Consider the following 18510-nt stretch of genomic DNA (forward strand, 5'->3'; position numbering starts at 1 on the left):
TTTTACCAACTATGGTTGGGCATTCACACCTACTTACAGCGGAACACGTCCGGTCTGTCTTTTGATGGTGTATGTTCGGGCATTCGAAGCTTTTCTTACCCGCTTTTTACAAACTATGCTCGGACATTCAAACCTTCTTGTAGCCGAACACATCCACTCCTGCTTTTGATGATGTATGGTTGGGCATTGGAACCTACTTGTTGCCCGCTATTCATTAATTATGGGTGGACATTAAAACCTTGTCGCAGCCAAACACGTCCGCTCCCTGTTTTGATCATGTATGGTTGGACATTCGCACCTTTTCTCACCCGCTTTTTGCAAACAATGGTCAGCAATTCATAGCTTCCTCTCCACCATACTTGTATGGTGGAATATTCACACCCACTTGCATCCGAAGACCTCCGCCCCCACTTTTGTTGATATTTAGTCGGTCATTCGCACCTTACCCGCTTTTGGCAAACTATGGCCTTCTTGCAGCCAAACACCTCTGATCTCGCTTTTGATGATGTAAGGTTGGGCATTCAGACCTTGCTTCACATGCTTTTCACCAAATATAGTCGGACATTCACACCTTCTTGCAGCCGAACACTTCCGCTCCACCTTTTAGTGTTCTATAACACCTTTTTTTCACCGCATTTTATAGATTATGGTTGGAAATTCTCAAACACTCTCATCCGAAGACTTCTCCTCTCGCTTTTGTTAATATATTTGAACTTTAGTCGGACATTCACACCTTCTTGCAGCTGAACCACCTCCGCTCCCTGTTTTGATCATGTATGGTCTGGCAATACTACCTTTTCTTACCCGTTTGTGAGTAATTATGGCTGGACATTCACACCTACTTTCAGAAGAACACCACTTCTCTCACTTTTGATGATGTATGGACCGGCATTCTTACCTTTTCTAACACATTTTTCAGCAATTATGGTCGGAGATTCACACCTACTCACAGACGAACAACTCCGCTCCCGCATTTGATGGTTTATAGTTGGGCATTCTCACCCTTTCTCATCAGCTTTTTGCAAATTATGATCTGACATCCCTCCCTCCTGAGCTGTCACCTTATTGTGGTGGGGGAGTTTGCGTGCCCCAATGAGTCCGGGAGCTATGTTGCTCGGGGCTTTAAGCCCCTGGTAGGGTCACCCAAGGCAAGCAGATCCTAGATGAGGGACCAGACAAAGAACAGCTCAAAAGACCCCTTATGATGAACAAAAAATTTGGACCTCGTGATCCCTTGCCCGGATATGGGACACCGGGGCCTCCCCCCGGAGCCAGGCCCGGGGGTGGGGCCCGGCAGCGGGCGCCTGGTGGCCGGGTCTGTGCCCATGGGGCTCGGTCGGGCATAGCCCGAAATGATGACGTGGGTCCCCCTTCCGACGGGCTCACCACCCGTGGGAGGGGCCAAGGGGGTCGGGTGCGATGTGAGCTGGGTAGCGGCCGAAGGCAGAGGCCTTGGCGGTCTGATCCTCGGCTACTGAAGCTAGCTCTTGGGACGTGGAATGTCACCTCTCTGTTGGGGAAGGAGCCGGAGCTGGTGCGCGAGGCTGAGCGGTTCCGGCTAGATATAGTCGGACTCACCTCGACGCACGGCTTGGGCTCTGGAACCAGTCCTCTTGAGAGGGGTTGGACTCTCTTCCACTCTGCAGTTGCCCGTGGTGAGAGGCGCAGAGCAGGTGTGGGCATACTTATTGCCCCCCGGCTGTGTGCCAGTACATTGGGGTTTACCCCAGTGAACGAGAGGGTAGCCTCCATCCGCCTTCGGGTGGGGGGACGAGTCCTGACTGTTGTTTGTGCCTATGCGCCAAACAGCAGTTCAGAGTACCCACCCTTTTTGGAGTCTCTGGGGGAGGCACTGGAGAATGCTCCTACCGGAGACTCCCTCGTTCTGCTGGGGGACTTCAATGCTCACGTGGGCAATGACAGTGAGACCTGGAGGGGTGTGATTGGGAGGAACGGCCCCCCCGATCTGAACCAGAGTGGTGTTATGTTGTTGGACTTCTGTGCTGGTCATGGACTGTCCATAACGAACACCATGTTCAGACATAAGGGTGTCCATATGTGCACTTGGCACCAGGACACCCTTGGCCGCAGTTCGATGATCGACTTTGTGGTTGTATCATCGGACTTGCGGCCGTATGTCCTGGACACTCGGGTGAAGAGAGGGGCGGAGCTGTCAACTGATCACCACCTGGTGGTGAGTTGGCTCCGCTGGTGGGGGAGGATGCCGATCAGACCTGGCAGGCCCAAACGTATTGTGAGGGTCTGCTGGGAGCGTTTGTCAGAATCCCCCGTCAGAAGGAGCTTTAACTCCCACCTCCGGCAGAGCTTCAACCATATCCCGGGGGAGGTGGGGGACATTGAGTCCGAATGGGCCATGTTCCGTGACTCCATTGCCGAGGCAGCTGATCGGAGTTGTGGCCGTAAGGTGGTCGGTGCCTGTCGTGGCGGCAACCCTCGAACCTGCTGGTGGACACCAGTGGTGAGGGAAGCCGTCAAGCTGAAGAAGGAGTCCTATCGGGCCTTTTTGGCCAGTGGGACCCTGGAAGCAGCTGATAGGTACCGACAGGCCAGACGGGCTGCGGCTTCGGCGGTTGCTGAGAAAAAAACTCGGGCCTGGGAGGAGTTCGGTGAGACCATGGAGAACGATTTCCGGACGGCCTCGAAGAGATTCTGGTCCACCATCCGGCGTCTCAGGGGGGGGAAGCGGCTCACAGTCAACACTGTTTACAGTGGGGACGGGGCTTTGCTGACCTCAACTAGGGATGTTGTGAGTCGGTGGGGGGAGTACTTCGAGGAACTCCTCAATCCTACCAACACGTGCTCGGAAGAGGCAGAGTCGGAGAGCTCGGAGACGGGGCCTCCCATTTCTGGGGCTGAGGTTGCCGAGGTGGTCAAAAAGCTCCTCGGTGGCAAGGCCCCGGGGGTGGATGAGGTCCGTCCTGAGTTTCTCAAGGCTCTGGATGTTGTAGGGCTGTCTTGGCTGACACGCCTCTGCAGCATCGCGTGGACATCGGGGACAGTGCCTCTGGACTGGCAGATTGGGGTGGTGGTCCCCCTCTTTAAAAAGGGGGACCGGAGGGTGTGTTCCAACTATAGGGGTATCACACTCCTCAGCCTCCCTGGTAAGGTCTATTCGGGGGTATTGGAGAGGAGGATCCGTCGGATAATCGAGCCTCGGATTCAGGAGATGCAGTGTGGCTTTCGTCCTGGCCGTGGAACAGTGGACCAGCTCTATACCCTCGGCAGGATCCTGGAGGGTGCATGGGAGTTCGCCCAACCAGTCTACATGTGTTTTGTGGACTTGGAGAAAGCGTTCGACCGTGTCCCTCGTGGAGTCCTGTGGGGGGTGCTCCGGGAATATGGAGTGCCGGACCCCTTGATAGGGTCCGTTCGGTCTCTGTATGACCGGTGCCAGAGTTTGGTCCGCATTGCCGGCAGTAAGTCGGATACGTTTCCGGTGAGAGTTGGACTCCGTCAGGGCTGCCCTTTGTCACCGATTCTGTTCCTAACTTTTATGGACAGAATTTGTAGGCGCAGCCAGGGCGTTGAGGGTGTCCGATTTGGCGACCTCAGAATCGGGTCTCTGCTTTTTGCAGATGATGTGGTTCTGTTAGCGTCGTCAGGCCGTGACCTTCAGCTCTCACTGGAGCGATTCGCAGCCGAGTGTGAAGCGGCTGGGATGAGAATCAGCACCTCCAAATCTGAGACTATGGTTCTCAGCCGGAAAAGGGTGGAATGCTCTCTCCGGGTCGGGAATGAGATCCTTCCCCAAGTGGAGGAGTTCAAGTATCTCGGGGTCTTGTTCACGAGTGAGGGACGAATGGAGCGGGAGATTGACGGGCGGATCGGTGCGGCGTCTGCAGTGTTGTGGGCTCTGCACCGACCCGTCGTTGTGAAGAGGGAGCTGAGCCAGAAGGCGAAGCTCTCTACTTACTGGTCAATCTACGTTCCCATCCTCACCTATGGTCACGAGTTGTGGGTAGTGACCGAAAGAACAAGATCGCGAATACAAGCGGCCGAAATGGGTTTCCTCCGCAGGGTGTCTGGGCTCTCCCTTAGAGATAGGGTGAGAAGCTCAGTCATCCGGGAGGGGCTCGGAGTAGAACCGCTGCTCCTCCGCATTGAGAGGAGTCAGATGAGGTGGCTCGGGCATCTGGTTAGGATGCCCCCTGGGCGCCTCCCTGGGGAGGTGTTCCGGGCACGTCCCACTGGGAGGAGACCCCGGGGAAGACCCAGGACACGCTGGAGAGACTATGTCTCTCGGCTGGCCTGGGAACGCCTCGGGGTCCCCCCGGAAGAGCTGGAGGAAGTAGCCGGGGACAGAGACGTCTGGGTTTCTCTGCTCAAGCTGCTGCCCCCGCGACCCGACCCCCGGATAAGCGGCAGATGATGGATGGATGGATGGATCTGACATCCACACCTACTTGCAGTCGAACAGTTCTGCTCCCGCTTTTGATTATGTTTGGTTGGATATTCGAACCTTTTCTTAACTGCTTTTTACAAACTTTGGTTGGACGTTCACACCTTCTTGTAGCCGAACACATCTACAGCTGCTTTTGATGATGTATGGTTGGGCATTCGCACCATTTTTTTCCCCTTTTTTCAGGAATTATGGGTGGATATTCACATCTTCTTGCAGCGGAACACCTCCTCTCCCACTTATGATCATGTGCGGTTTGATTTTCGAAATTTTTACTTTCATGTTTTCTAGCAATTATTGATGGACATTCAGACCTTCTTGCAGCTGAACACCTCCGCTCCCGCTTTTGATCATACATTGTTGGGCATTCGCACCTTGTCTTACCAGATTTTTACAAACTTTAGTCGAACATTCACACCTTCTTGCAGCTGAACACCTCCGCTCCCGCTTTTGATGGTGTAAAGTCGGGCTTTCGAGCCTTTTCTTACCCGGTTTTTAGAAATTATGGCTGGACATTCAGACCTTGCAGCCAAACACCTCCGCTCCCTCTTTTGATCATACATGGCAAATGGATTTAATTTTAACAAGTCAGGGGTGAAACTGTTCACCTCCAACATATTTTATTTCCTACGTCATCCATCTGTGCTCGGGGCCAAGGCTGAGATAAACAAGGAGTTATCTCATAGAGAGGAACAAACAAATCCCAGCAGAAACCTTGAGGAGGAACTCCATCTGCCCCCACCCAAGAGGAACTTTGGAAAGGAGAGACATCAGAGGCAAGAAGAGAGGTCTTTATTTGCCCCAAACCCTCTCAACAGCACTAATGACCAGGACCAGGGACCAGGACCAGGACCTTCCCCAGCCCCCCAAACCCCTGACAGGTCATTGTGCTCCTCACCCTCCCTTTCTCCCTCCTCCTCCCCTCACCTGAAATTCACTGAGGAGATGATGGAACGGGTCAATGCTGGGCTTAGATCTACCCCCCAGCCCAATCCCTTTTTATCCCCCATAAACCCCCCACCAAAGCGGCCAAAGGTTCCCCGCCGAGCCCCGCCCCTACTAGAGCAGCCGAAGCGACGGAGCCCAGCCCCACCCCCTTCTGTCCCTTCACGCTGCCACCATGTACTGTCTCCGCAGTCTGATGTGTGATGTGTGAGGGGTCCAGGCTGTGTGAATTCTGACAGTCGTGACTTTTCCCAGGACAAGCTGGGACCCTGTTTATTAGAAGATCTTAAAATTTCTGTACTTTTAGGTGACAGAAGGAGAAATGTGACCCAGTCAAAACACAGAGAGTTGCACTCAAAAAGATCTTTAAATAAAGTAAACATACCTTGTGTGCCACAGACTGCACCCAAACACGAGGGGGCAAATAATACCTCTAAAACACTTAAGTTGGCTTTATTAAATGTTAGGTCTTTAGCTGGGAAAACATTCTTAATTGATGATTTTATCACTGAGCACACCCTGGATTTTATGTTTTTAACTGAAACTTGGTTGGAACAAAATAACAGTGCTGCTGTTCTTATTGAGTCAACCCCTCCTGGTTACAGTTTTATCAGCGAGGCCAGAGTGAGCAGGAGAGGAGGAGGGGTCGCAGTCTTATTCAATGAATCCTTTCAATGTAAGCAGTTATCTCCTGGAAGTTTTCAGTCCTTTGAATATATGGCTATACAGGTGAAGGCCTCACCCAGTGTCCTGTTTCTGAATATTTACAGGCCCCCTAAATACTGTTCAGATTTTTCTGAAGACCTCAGTGAACTGCTGTCTATGATCTGTGTTGATTTTGACTGTATAATTATTGTTGGTGATTTTAACATCCATATGGACAATCCTCAGGACAGAGGGACTAAAGACCTGAGTAACACTCTGGACAACTTTGGGCTGACTCAGCATATAACAGAGCCTACGCACAATAGGGGGCACACTCTAGACTTAGTGATCTCCAAGGGTCTAAGCATTTCAAAGATTACTGTGTCTGATGTGGGCCTGTCTGACCATTCCTGTGTTTTCTTTGAGAGTACGATTTCAGTGCACACAAATGTCTCAACAGCAGTGATCTCAAAACTGAAAACAGTAGTAAGATCTTTAACCAGGTTTTCTCCTTAGCACCTGCCCTGTCCGGGGGTTCAGTCAGTGAGCTCGTCAGTAGCTTTAATACTAAAATGTTAAATGTTATGGATACTATTGCTCCCATTAAGGTGAAGGTTATCTCTGGAAGGAAGAAGTCTCCATGGCGAAATTCCACACTGGTGAAAAATGGGAAAAGAGTGTGTCGGAAAGCTGAGCGCCGATGGAGAAAAACAAATCTCCAGGTTCATTATGACATCTATAAAGAGAAACTTCACTCTTATAATTTACAACTGAGGAATGCAAGGAAATCCTACTTCCCTGACATCATCACCAAAAACAGTCATAATGCTCGGGCCTTATTTGCTACAGTTGACAGGCTAACAAACCCTCCTGTGTCAGTGGCAAATGAACTCCATTCCACCATGGCCTGCAATGACTTTGCCAAATTCTTCATAGACAAAGTCCAAAATATTAGACAAGCAGTTGGTACATCAGCAGCAGGTTCAGCATATGTACTGTGTCCACCGAAAACCGGTTTAAACACCATGACACTATTTCAACCCATTAACAGTAAAGACCTGGAGGACATCTTACGTCACCTGAAGTCCTCCTCTTGCTGTTTAGACATCCTACCAACAGGTTTTTTCAAAGGGGTCTCAAAGACTTTGGAGTCAGACCTGTTACTGATTGTGAACCTGTCCTTAACGTCAGGTGTGTTTCCAGAGCCACTAAAAACAGCTGTAATTAAACCTCTGCTGAAAAAGGACAATCTTGATAAGACGCAAATGAACAACTACAGGCCCATCTCAAATCTCCCATTTTTAAGTAAGATCATTGAAAAAGCGGTTTTTCAACAGCTTAATTACTTTTTAACACAAAATAACTGCTATGATACCTTCCAGTCAGGCTTTAGACAGCACCACAGCACTGAGACTGCTCTGACCAAAGTGTTTAATGACATATGTCTGAACACAGACAGTGGAAAAATGTCAGTCTTAGTTTTACTGGATCTCAGTGCTGCCTTTGATACAGTTGACCACAATATATTACTCAAACAACTGGAGAACTGGGCTGGTCTTTCCGGAACTGTACTAAACTGGTTCAAAACATACTTAGAGAACAGGAAGTACTTTGTGTCAATAGGTAACTTTACATCTGAGCAGACAAGAATCACAAGGTTCCATCCTGGGACCTCTTCTGTTTAACATCTACATGCTCCCACTGGCACAGATTATAAAAAACAACCAAATAAACTACCATAGCTATGCAGATGACACACAGATGTATATAACAATGTCACCAGGAGACAGAGGGCCTGTACAGGCCCTTGGAAAATGCATTGAGGAGATTAATGACTGGATGTGCCACAACTTCCTCCAGCTAAACAAAAACAAAACTGAGGTAATTGTCTTTGGAGCCAAAGATAAACGATTGAAAGTCACCACAGAGCTTCAATCTATAAATCTAAAAACGACCAACCAGGCCAGAAATCTGGGTGTAGTGATGGACTCAGACCTAAATTTGGACAAACACATTAAGGCATTAACAAAGTCAGCCTACTATCACCTTAAGAATATATCAAGGCTAAAAGATCTGATGTCTCAGCAGGACCTGGAAAAACTAGTCCATGCATTCATCTTTAGTAGGCTTGATTATTGTAATAGCATCTTTACAGGTCTGCCTAAAAAGTCAGTTAGACAACTGCAGCTCATCCAGAACTCAGCTGCTCGAGTCCTCACTAAGACCAAAAAAGTGGAGCACATCACAGTCCAGCTCTCAAGTCTTTACACTGGCTGCCTGTCCATCAGAGGATAGACTTTAAAGTTCTGATGCTGGTCTATAAAGCTCTGAATGGTCAAGGACCAAAATACATCAGTGACCTCCTGACCCACTATGAACCTTCCAGACCCCTCAGGTCATCTGGATCCGGTATTTTATCAGTTCCCAGAGTCAAAACCAGACATGGAGAAGCTGCATTCAGCTTCTATGCTCCACATGTCTGGAACAAAGTCCCAGAAAGCCTCAGATCAGCTGAAACACTCAGTGTATTTAAGTCCAGGTTGAAGACACATCTATTTTCAGCTGCATTTGAATAAGCTTGAGTTTCAAAACGGAATCATGTTTTAACTATTGATTTTATCTTTCATATATATAATTTTTTCTGATTTTATCTATTGTTCTTATTTCCTTCTTTTGTTTAAATTTTAAATCATGCTTTTTATTTCTTCTGTTTTAATGTCTCTGTGAAGCACTTTGAATCACCTTGTTGTTGAATTGTGCTATACAAATATACTTGCCTTGTCTTGCCTTGCCTTACATTGTCGGGCATTCGCACCTTGTCTTACCCGCTTTTTACAAACTATAGTCAGACATCCACACCTTCTTGCAGCTGAACCACCTCCGCTTACTGTTTTGATCATGTATGGTCTGGCAATACTACCTTTTCTTACCCGTTTGTGAGTAATTATGGCTGGACATTCACACCTACTTTCAGCAGAACACCACCTCTCTCGCTTTTGATGATGTATGGACCGGCATTCTTACCTTTTCTAACACATTTTTCAGCAATTATGTTCGGAGATTCACACCTACTCACAGACGAACAACTCCGCTCCCGCATTTGATGGTGTATAGTCGGGCATTCTCACCCTTTCTCATCAGCTTTTTGCAAATTATGATCTGACATCCACACCTACTTGCAGTCGAACAGTTCTGCTCCCGCTTTTGATTATGTTTGGTTGGATATTCGAACCTTTTCTTAACTGCTTTTTACAAACTTTGGTTGGACGTTCACACCTTCTTGTAGCCGAACACATCCACAGCTGCTTTTGATGATGTATGGTTGGGCATTCGCACCTTTTTTTTACCCATTTTTCAGGAATTATGGGTGGATATTCACACCTTCTTGCAGCTGAACACCTCCTCTCCCACTTATGATCATGCGCGGTTTGATTTTAGAAATTTTTACTTTCATGTTTTCTAGCAATTATTGATGGACATTCAGACCTTCTTTGCAGCTGAACACCTCCGCTCCCGCTTTTGATCATACATTGTCGGGCATTCATAACTTGTCTTACCAGATTTTTACAAACTTTAGTCGAACATTCACACCTTCTTGCAGCTGAACACCTCCGCTCCCGCTTTTGATGGTGTAAAGTCGGGCTTTCGAGCCTTTTCTTACCCGGTTTTTAGAAATTATGGTTGGATATTCAGACCTTGCAGCCTCCGCTCCCTCTTTTGATCATACATTGTCGGGCATTCGCACCTTGTCTTACCCGCTTTTTACAAACTATAGTCAGACATTCACACGTTGCAGCTGAACCACCTCCGCTCCCTGTTTTGATCATGTATGGAGTGGCAATACTACCTTTTCTTACCCATTTGTGAGTAATTATGGCTGGACATTCACACCTACTTGCAGTCGAACAGCTCTGCTCCTGCTTTTGATTTTGTTTGGTTGGATATTCGAACCTTTTCTTAACTGCTTTTTACAAACTTTGGTCGGACGTTCACACCTTCTTGCAACCGAACACCTCCGCTTCCGCTTTTGATGGTATATATTCGGGAATTCGAACATTATCTTACCCGTTTTTTACAAACCATGGTCGGACTTTCACACCTTCTTGTAGCCGAACAACTCCACTCCCGCTATTGATTGTGTACAGTCGTGTAGTTTAACCTTTTCTTACCCGCTTTTTACCAACTATGGTCGGACATTCACACCGTCTACAGCGGAACACCTCCGCTTCCGCTTTTGATGGTGTATAGTCGGGCATTCGAACCTTTTCTTACCCGCTTTTTACAAACTATGGTCGGACATTCAAACCTTCTTGTAGCCGAAAAGCTCCGCTCCCTCTTTTGATCATACATTGTCGGGCATTTGCACCTTTTCTTACCCGCTTTTTACAAACCATGGTCGGACTGTCACACCTTCTTGTAGCCGAACACATCTGCTCCCGCTATTGATTGTGTACAGTCGGGTTTTTTTAACCTTTTCTTACCCGCTTTTTACCAACTCTGGTCGGACATTCACACCTTCTTACAGCGGAACACCTCCGCTCCCTCTTTTGATGGTGTATGTTCGGGCATTCGAACCTTTTCTTACCCGCTTTTTACAAACTATGCTCGGACATTCAAACCTTCTTATAGCCGAACACATCCACTCCTGCTTTTGATGATGTGTGGTTGGGCATTCGAACCCACTTCTTGCCCGCTTTTCATTAATTATGGGTGGACATTCACACCTTGTCGTAGCCAAACACCTCCGCTCCCTGTTTTGATCACGTATGGTTGGACATTCGCACCTTTTCTCACCCGCTTTTTGCAAACTATGGTCAGCAATTCACAGCTTCCTCTCCACCATACTTGTATGGTGGGATATTCACACCCACTTGCATCCGAAGACCTCCGCCCCCACTTTTGTTGATATTTAGTCGGTCATTCGCACCTTACCCGCTTTTGGCAAACTATGGCCTTCTTGCAGCCAAACACCTCGGATCTCGCTTTTGATGATGTAAGGTTGGGCATTCAGACCTTGCTTCCCCTGCTTTTCACCAAATATAGTCGGACATTCACACCTTCTTGCAGCCGAACACTTCCGCTCCACCTTTTAGTGTTCTATCACACCTTTTTTTCACCGCATTTTATAGATTATGGTTGGAAATTCTCAACCACTCTCATCCGAAGACCTCTTCTCCCGCTTTTGTTAATATATTTGAACTTTAGTCGGACATTCACACCTTCTTGCAGCTGAACCACCTCCGCTCCCTGTTTTGATCATGTATGGTCTGGCAATACTACTTTTTCTTACCCGTTTGTGAGTAATTATGGCTGGACATTCACACCTACTTTCAGCAGAACACCACCTCTCTCGCTTTTGATGATGTATGGACCGGCATTCTTACCTTTTCTAACACATTTTTCAGCAATTATGGTTGGAGATTCACACCTACTCACAGACAAACAACTCCGCTCCCGCATTTGATGGTGTATAGTCGGGCATTCTCACCCTTTCTCATCAGCTTTTTGCAAATTATGATCTGACATTAACACCTGCTTTTGATGATGTATGGTTGGGTATTCGCACCTTTTTTTTACCCATTTTTCAGCAATTATGGGTGGACATTCACACCTTCTTGCAGCTGAACACCTCCTCTCCCACTTATGATCATGTGCGGTTTGATTTTCGAAATTTTTACTTTATTTTTTTCTAGCAATTATTGATGGACATTCAGACCTTCTTGCAGCTGAACACCTCCGCTCCCGCTTTTGATCATACATTGTCGGGCATTCGCACCTTGTCTTACCAGATTTTTACAAACTTTAGTCGAACATTCACACCTTCTTGCAGCTGAACACCTCCGCTCCCTCTTTTGATTATACATTGTCGGGCATTCGCACCTTGTCTTACCCGCTTTTTACAAACTATAGTCAGACATTCACACGTTGCAGCTGAACCACCTCCGCTCCCTGTTTTGATCATGTATGGTCTGGCAATACTACCTTTTCTTACCCGTTTGTGAGTAATTATGGCTGGACATTCACACCTACTTTCAGCAGAACACCACCTCTCTCGCTTTTGATGATGTATGGACCGGCATTCTTACCTTTTCTAACACATTTTTCAGCAATTATGGTCGCAGATTCACACCTACTCACAGACAAACAACTCCGCTCCCGCATTTGATGGTGTATAGTCGGGCATTCTCACCCTTTCTCATCAGCTTTTTGCAAATTATGATCTGACATCCACACCTACTTGCAGTCGAAGAGTTCTGCTCCCGCTTTTGATTATGTTTGGTTGGATATTCGAACCTTTTCTTAACTGCTTTTTACAAACTTTGGTTGGACGTTCACACCTTCTTGTAGCCGAACACATCCACAGCTGCTTTTGATGATGTATGGTTGGGCATTCGCACCTTTTTTTTACCCATTTTTTAGGAATTATGGGTGGACATTCACACCTTCTTGCAGCTGAACACCTCCTCTCCCACTTATGATCATGTGCGGTTTGATTTTCGAAATTTTTACTTTAATTTTTTCTAGCAATTATTGATGGACATTCAGACCTTCTTGCAGCTGAACATCTCCGCTCCCGCTTTTGATCATACATTGTCGGACATTCATACCTTGTCTTACCAGATTTTTACAAACTTTAGTCGAACATTCACACCTTCTTGCAGCTGAACACCTCCGCTCCCGCTTTTGATGGTGTAAAGTCGGGCTTTTGAGCCTTTTCTTACCCGGTTTTTAGAAATTATGGTTGGACATTCAGACCTTGCAGCCGAACACCTCCGCTCCCTCTTTTGATTATACATTGTCGGGCATTCGCACCTTGTCTTACCCGCTTTTTACAAACTATAGTCAGACATTCACACGTTGCAGCTGAACACCTCCGCTCCCGCTTTTGATGGTGTAAAGTCGGGCTTTTGAGCCTTTTCTTACCCGGTTTTTAGAAATTATGGTTGGACATTCAGACCTTGCAGCCGAACACCTCCGCTCCCTCTTTTGATTATACATTGTCGGGCATTCGCACCTTGTCTTACCCGCTTTTTACAAACTATAGTCAGACATTCACACGTTGCAGCTGAACCACCTCCGCTCCCTGTTTTGATCATGTATGGTCTGGCAATACTACCTTTTCTTACCCGTTTGTGAGTAATTATGGCTGGACATTCACACCTACTTTCAGCAGAACACCACCTCTCTCGCTTTTGATGATGTCTGGACCGGCATTCTTACCTTTTCTAACACATTTTTCAGCAATTATGGTCGCAGATTCACACCTACTCACAGACAAACAACTCCGCTACCGCATTTGATGGTGTATAGTCGGGCATTCTCACCCTTTCTCATCAGCTTTTTGCAAATCATGATCTGACATTCACACCTACTTGCAGTCGAAAAGCTCTGCTCCCGCTTTTGATTATGTTTGGTTGGATATTCGAACCTTTTCTTAACTGCTTTTTACAAACTTTGTTCGGAGGTTCACGTCTTCTTGAAGCCGAACACCTCCGCTTCCGCTTTTGATGGTGTACAGTCGGGCATTTTAACCTTTTCTTACCCGCTTTTTACCAACTATGGTCGGACATTCACACCTTCTTGCAGCTGAACACCTCCGCTCCCGCTTTTGATGGTGTATAGTCGGGCTTTCGAGCCTTTTCTTCCCCGGTTTTTACAAATTATGGTTGGACATTCAGACCTTGCAGCCGAAAACCTCCGCTCCCTCTTTTGATCATACATTGTTGGGCATTCGCACCTTGTCTTACGCGCTTTTTACAAACTTTAGTCAGAAATTCACACCTTGCAGCTGAACCACCTCCGCTCCCTGTTTTGATCATGTATTGTCTGGCAATACTACCATTTCTTACCCGTTTGTGAGTAATCTTCTAAAAGGTCATACCTGTCATTTTTTCCATTGAAACCATAAATATTTAAGAGGTTAAAGTCTTGCCCCATAAAATTCAAGTGTGCTAAAAGTGCCCGTCCGTCTCGCACCAGAACATGCGGATTTTTAATTAGAATGGCCACACCATCATTTTTAATTTGATTTGAGCCACTCCATATCGATAAATTGGGCCACATTTCCTCCCATTGTCTATGGTTTTTCAAAAAAGGTAGTCCACATTCTTGTATTAAAAATACATCTGATTTTATGGAGTCTAAGAAGGATATAATACTCTGGGCTCTTGTCTTTGATTTCACACTTCTCACATTTAGTGTTGAGAAGGTGAGAACCATTAAAAGGATAAAGGAAAGTAGGTATGTCATTTTCGTTTTTCTAAGTTATCAAAACAAATTACACACTCAGGTTATTTCTTGGGAAACTAGCTCTCCTTTTCGGACTCTCGTGTTGGCCTCTGATGCAATGTTGCATTTAACTTTGAGTCCCTGGGGGTTGATCGCAGAGCTAAAGGGAATCAGAGGACAACTCAGATGCCGTCCTCCTCGGCTGTTGACCTTCGGGGAGGTGAGTACCTTCACTAGACTCACCTGTCTGCTCTTCCTCCTCATTTAGCTTAGCTCCACCCTCTGCCTGTGAATTCTCACAGACTTCAGCACTGAGTGGTGAGGCCTCTACAGGCCCCTCTCCTTTTTGCTCCTCACTTCCAATCCAAGCTTTTAGCGGGAAGTTTGAATTTATTGGGTCAACCTCTTCACTTTGTTCACCAACTGCCACCTCTGGTCCTTCTCTTTGTTGGCTTGACTGTGGCTTTACCGTCTTTAATTTGTTGGCAAAAGATTTAGGGCAATCTCAGAAGAGGTGATTTAATTCTCCACAGAGATTACATTTCCTGCCATTTGGACACTCTCCAAAAGTGTCCCCAATTTCTCTGCACTTCCCACATATCACCTTGGTACAAGCCTCAACCAGGTGCCCATGCTCACCACACTTGCGGCAGAGCTTGGGCTGCCCCTGGTACTGGATGTAACCTCGGTTTTCGAGGTGGCCAGAGTGTCACTTTGCATCTCCGCCCACCCGCTGCACTGAGCACTCTTCAGCCCTTTTAAATGGTATAACTTTGCACTCCCGCACGCTCCAGCGAGCACCATTCAAGCAACAACTTTGCACTCCAGCTTCAAACATCGGCACAGTCGCAACAAGTAAGGCAACTCTACTCAGAGAAGTCACTCTGCACAGTAACAAGATTTCTTTTGCACAGACAGAAAGGGCTTCACCCGCAAAGGTAAAGCCTGCCAAAAATAGCAACAACTCATTAGTGCTGCTCTCCACGGAAGTCTTTAGTAAAAGGCGAAAGACTTGTACATTATGAAGAGAAACCAGAGTACAATTATCTGTCACTGCGGGAGCAGGGCATCAGGCTAGTTGGCATAGCCACCTTCCCCATGGTGAGCTTTGCTTGGTTGAGACGCTTGCTCCCCCTCCATGCTCCTCGGCTGACCAAGTAGGAAAAATCGGGCCCTATTCGATGGCTGCCTTGTCTTTTACTCTGTGCAAAAGACAAGGCAGCCACAAACACCACGGGAACACTGTATTGAGGCTTTGTTCTGACCGCTCATTCAGTGTCGCGTTTCTTTCAAGTAATTCTCCCGGTTAGCCCGCACTCGGCTTGCCCCCAGAGCTGTGTTAAAGTCTACTTCGCATTCACTCTCTTTTCTCAGCAGACTAAAAGAAAGTTTCATCTTGGGCTCCCTGAAACTTCCATCCTGCACCACTGTTTGCTTTTTCACAAGAGCAGAGAAGAGCGCACCGTTCCCAGCGGCACTGCAGTACCGGGTCGATGCTTGGAGTGAACGGAGCAAGCTCCTTTTTCAACTCCTATTGCTAAAAATCAATTTAATATGTAGTCCTCGTACAAAGGCCATATCAGATATTAAACTGATAAGAACAGGTACTACACTTGATCTTAGCCAAAAGGCCGAGAAGTGATATCTGTCCACTGGTTCACGTCCAAGGGCCCTTCCTGGCACAATGCGCACTTGTAGCGGTGTTCTTTTTATGGCCATAGGTGGCCAGAGTGTCACTTTGCACCTCCGCCCACCCGCTGCACTGAGCACTCTTCAGCCCTTTTAAATGGTATAACTTTGCACTCCCGCACGCTCCAGCAAGCACCATCCAAGCAACAACGTTGCACTCCAGCTTCAAACATCGGCACAGTTGCAACAAGTAAGGCGACTCTACTCAGAGAAGTCACTCTGCACAGTAACAAGATTTCTTTTGCACAGACGGAAAGGGCTTCACCCGCAAAGGTAAAGCCTGCCAAAAATAGAAACAACTCATTAGTGCTGCTTTCCACGGATGTCTTTAGTAAAAGGCGAAAGACTTGTACGTTATGAAGAGAAACCAGAGTACGATTATCCATCACTGCGGGAGCAGGGCATCAGGCTAGTTGGCATAGCCACCTTCCCCATGGTGAGCTTTGCTTGGTTGAGACGCTTGCTCCCCCCCTTGCTCCTCGGCTGACCAAGTAGGAACAATCGGGTCCTATTCGATGGCTGCCTTGTCTTTTACTCTGTGCAAAAGACAAGGCAGCAACAAAAACACCACGGGAAAACCGTATTGAGGCTTTGTTCTGACCGCTCATTCGGTGTCGCGTTTCTTTCAAGCAATTCTCCCGGTTAGCCCACACTCGGCTCGCTCCTAGAGCCGTGTTAAAGTCTACTTCGCATTCATTCTTGTTTCTCAGCAGACTCTTGGGATTTTATCTATAAAATGAATTCCTTCACTCAAACTATGTTAAAACTGCTTTGTCCTTCATATTTACCATGTCTAGAAAGATTTAAACAAAAAAAACAACGTTGTACTTTGCAGTAAAAGACAGAGCAAATCTAAAGTTTCATGAATCCGAGAATAAGCTTACTTTCATGAGTTCTTCACGATTTGGGATTTTGCTATAAAATGAATTCCTTCACTCAAACTAAATCGCTAATCTGTTACATGTAAGGCAGATGTCAAATTCACCGAAATAGGATCTAAGGGTATTCGGCCAATCGAGCTGTAGCAGCTTCGGTAAAAGAGTATAAGTTGAAGAGTTTGTGAATAAAGGTGTGCGCACACATAGTGAGCTGTAGGAAAATAGGCAGGGAGCAATGCCGGCTGGGGTATATGTTCTTGTATGTTGTCTGACTGTTTGATTTGAATGTGTTGTGTAAGTGTCCCGTTGAATGTTACATGTTTGGGCTTTGACACGCTTCACTGTGGTTGTTAACTGTGTGGTGTGTCCTGAAATGTTATATGTTTGGGCTGTGTGACATGCTTAATGCTTGTCAGTAGCTACCCACTTATTCATATATAGCAACTGACAACATAAGAAGTCCGGACATACTTTGATAGTAGTTGTAGAAGTATCCTTATTGATAATAGATAAACTAATTCATAGTGATAGAACAGTAGATGAACAGGTGCCTGCACATGTCTCACGAAAATAAAATGGTTGTATGATTGCTGACGGCAGAGCAATACTGCCAAACTTATGAGTTCTTGTGGCAAACTTGATTCAGTGTCTTGACGTGTATACGCTGTTTCGCTGACTTGATTGTCACAAGAAACAAAGTGTGTTTGATAAGATCCGACCATTTTATTACGGGAGGATCAGTATCAGTATTCGGCTGCAAGTAGGTGTGAATGTCCAACCATAATTTGTAAAAAGCGGGTAAGAAAAGGTTCTCATGCCCGACTATACATTAACAAAAGCGGGAGGAAAGGTCTTCGGATGAGAGTGGGTGAGAATTTCCAACCATAATCTATAAAATGCGGTGAAGAAAAAGGTGTGAATGCTACATAGAACACTCAAAAGTGGAGCGGAAGTGTTCGGCTGCAAGAAGGTGTGAATGTCCGACTATATTTGGTGAAAAGTAGGTGAAGCAAGGTCTGAATGCCCAACCTTACATCATCAAAAGCGAGATCAGGTGTTTGGCTGCAAGAAGGCCATAGTTTGCCAAAAGCGGGTAAGGTGCGAATGACCGACTAAATATCAACAAAAGTGGGGGCGGAGGTCTTCGGATGCAAGTGGGTGTGAATATCCCACCATACAAGTATGGTGGAGAGGAAGCTGTGAATGGCCGACCATAGTAAAAAGCGGGTGAGAAAAGGTGCGAATGTCCACCATTATACACCATCAAAACAGGGAGCGGAGGTGTTTGGCTGCGACAAGGTGTGAATGTCCACCCATAATTAATGAAAAGCGGGCAACAAGTAGGTTTGAATGCCCAACCATACATCATCAAAATAAGGAGCGGAGGTGTTCCGTTGTAAGAAGTTATGAATGTCCGACCATAGTTGGTAAAAAGCGGGTAAGAAAAGGTTAAAATACCCGACTGTACACAATCAATAGCGGGAGCGGAGTTGTTCGGCTACTAAAAGGTGTGAAAGTCCGACCAAGTTTTGTAAAAAGCGGGTAAGAAAAGGTTCGAATGCCCGACAATTTATGATCAAAAGCGGGAGCGGAGTTGTTCAGCTGCAAGAAGGTCTGAATGTCCATCAATAATTGCTAGAAAAAATTAAAGTAAAAATTTTGAAAATCAAACCGCACATGATCATAAGTGGGAGAGGAGGTGTT

General features: G+C 46.6%; 3 non-coding genes across 3 annotated transcripts; all 3 read right to left on the reverse strand.

Moving 5' to 3' along the window:
* Window positions 1-15166: 15166 nt before the first annotated feature.
* Window positions 15167-15280, reverse strand: LOC140308344 (U5 spliceosomal RNA). The gene has a single exon (XR_011916300.1). It is a non-coding gene; the product is annotated as a U5 spliceosomal RNA (small nuclear RNA).
* A 411-nt stretch (window positions 15281-15691) lies between these two features.
* On the reverse strand, window positions 15692-15882 carry LOC140307869 (U2 spliceosomal RNA). Its single transcript, XR_011915894.1, has one exon. It is a non-coding gene; the product is annotated as a U2 spliceosomal RNA (small nuclear RNA).
* Window positions 15883-16190: 308 nt separating this feature from the next.
* Window positions 16191-16304, reverse strand: LOC140307807 (U5 spliceosomal RNA). Its single transcript, XR_011915838.1, has one exon. It is a non-coding gene; the product is annotated as a U5 spliceosomal RNA (small nuclear RNA).
* Between the last annotated feature and the right edge of the window lie 2206 nt (window positions 16305-18510).

This window comes from Leuresthes tenuis, unplaced genomic scaffold (assembly GCF_036924035.1).
Source record: "Leuresthes tenuis unplaced genomic scaffold, fLeuTen1.0.hap1 SCAF_5, whole genome shotgun sequence".
NCBI classification, from domain to species: Eukaryota; Metazoa; Chordata; class Actinopteri; order Atheriniformes; family Atherinopsidae; genus Leuresthes; species Leuresthes tenuis.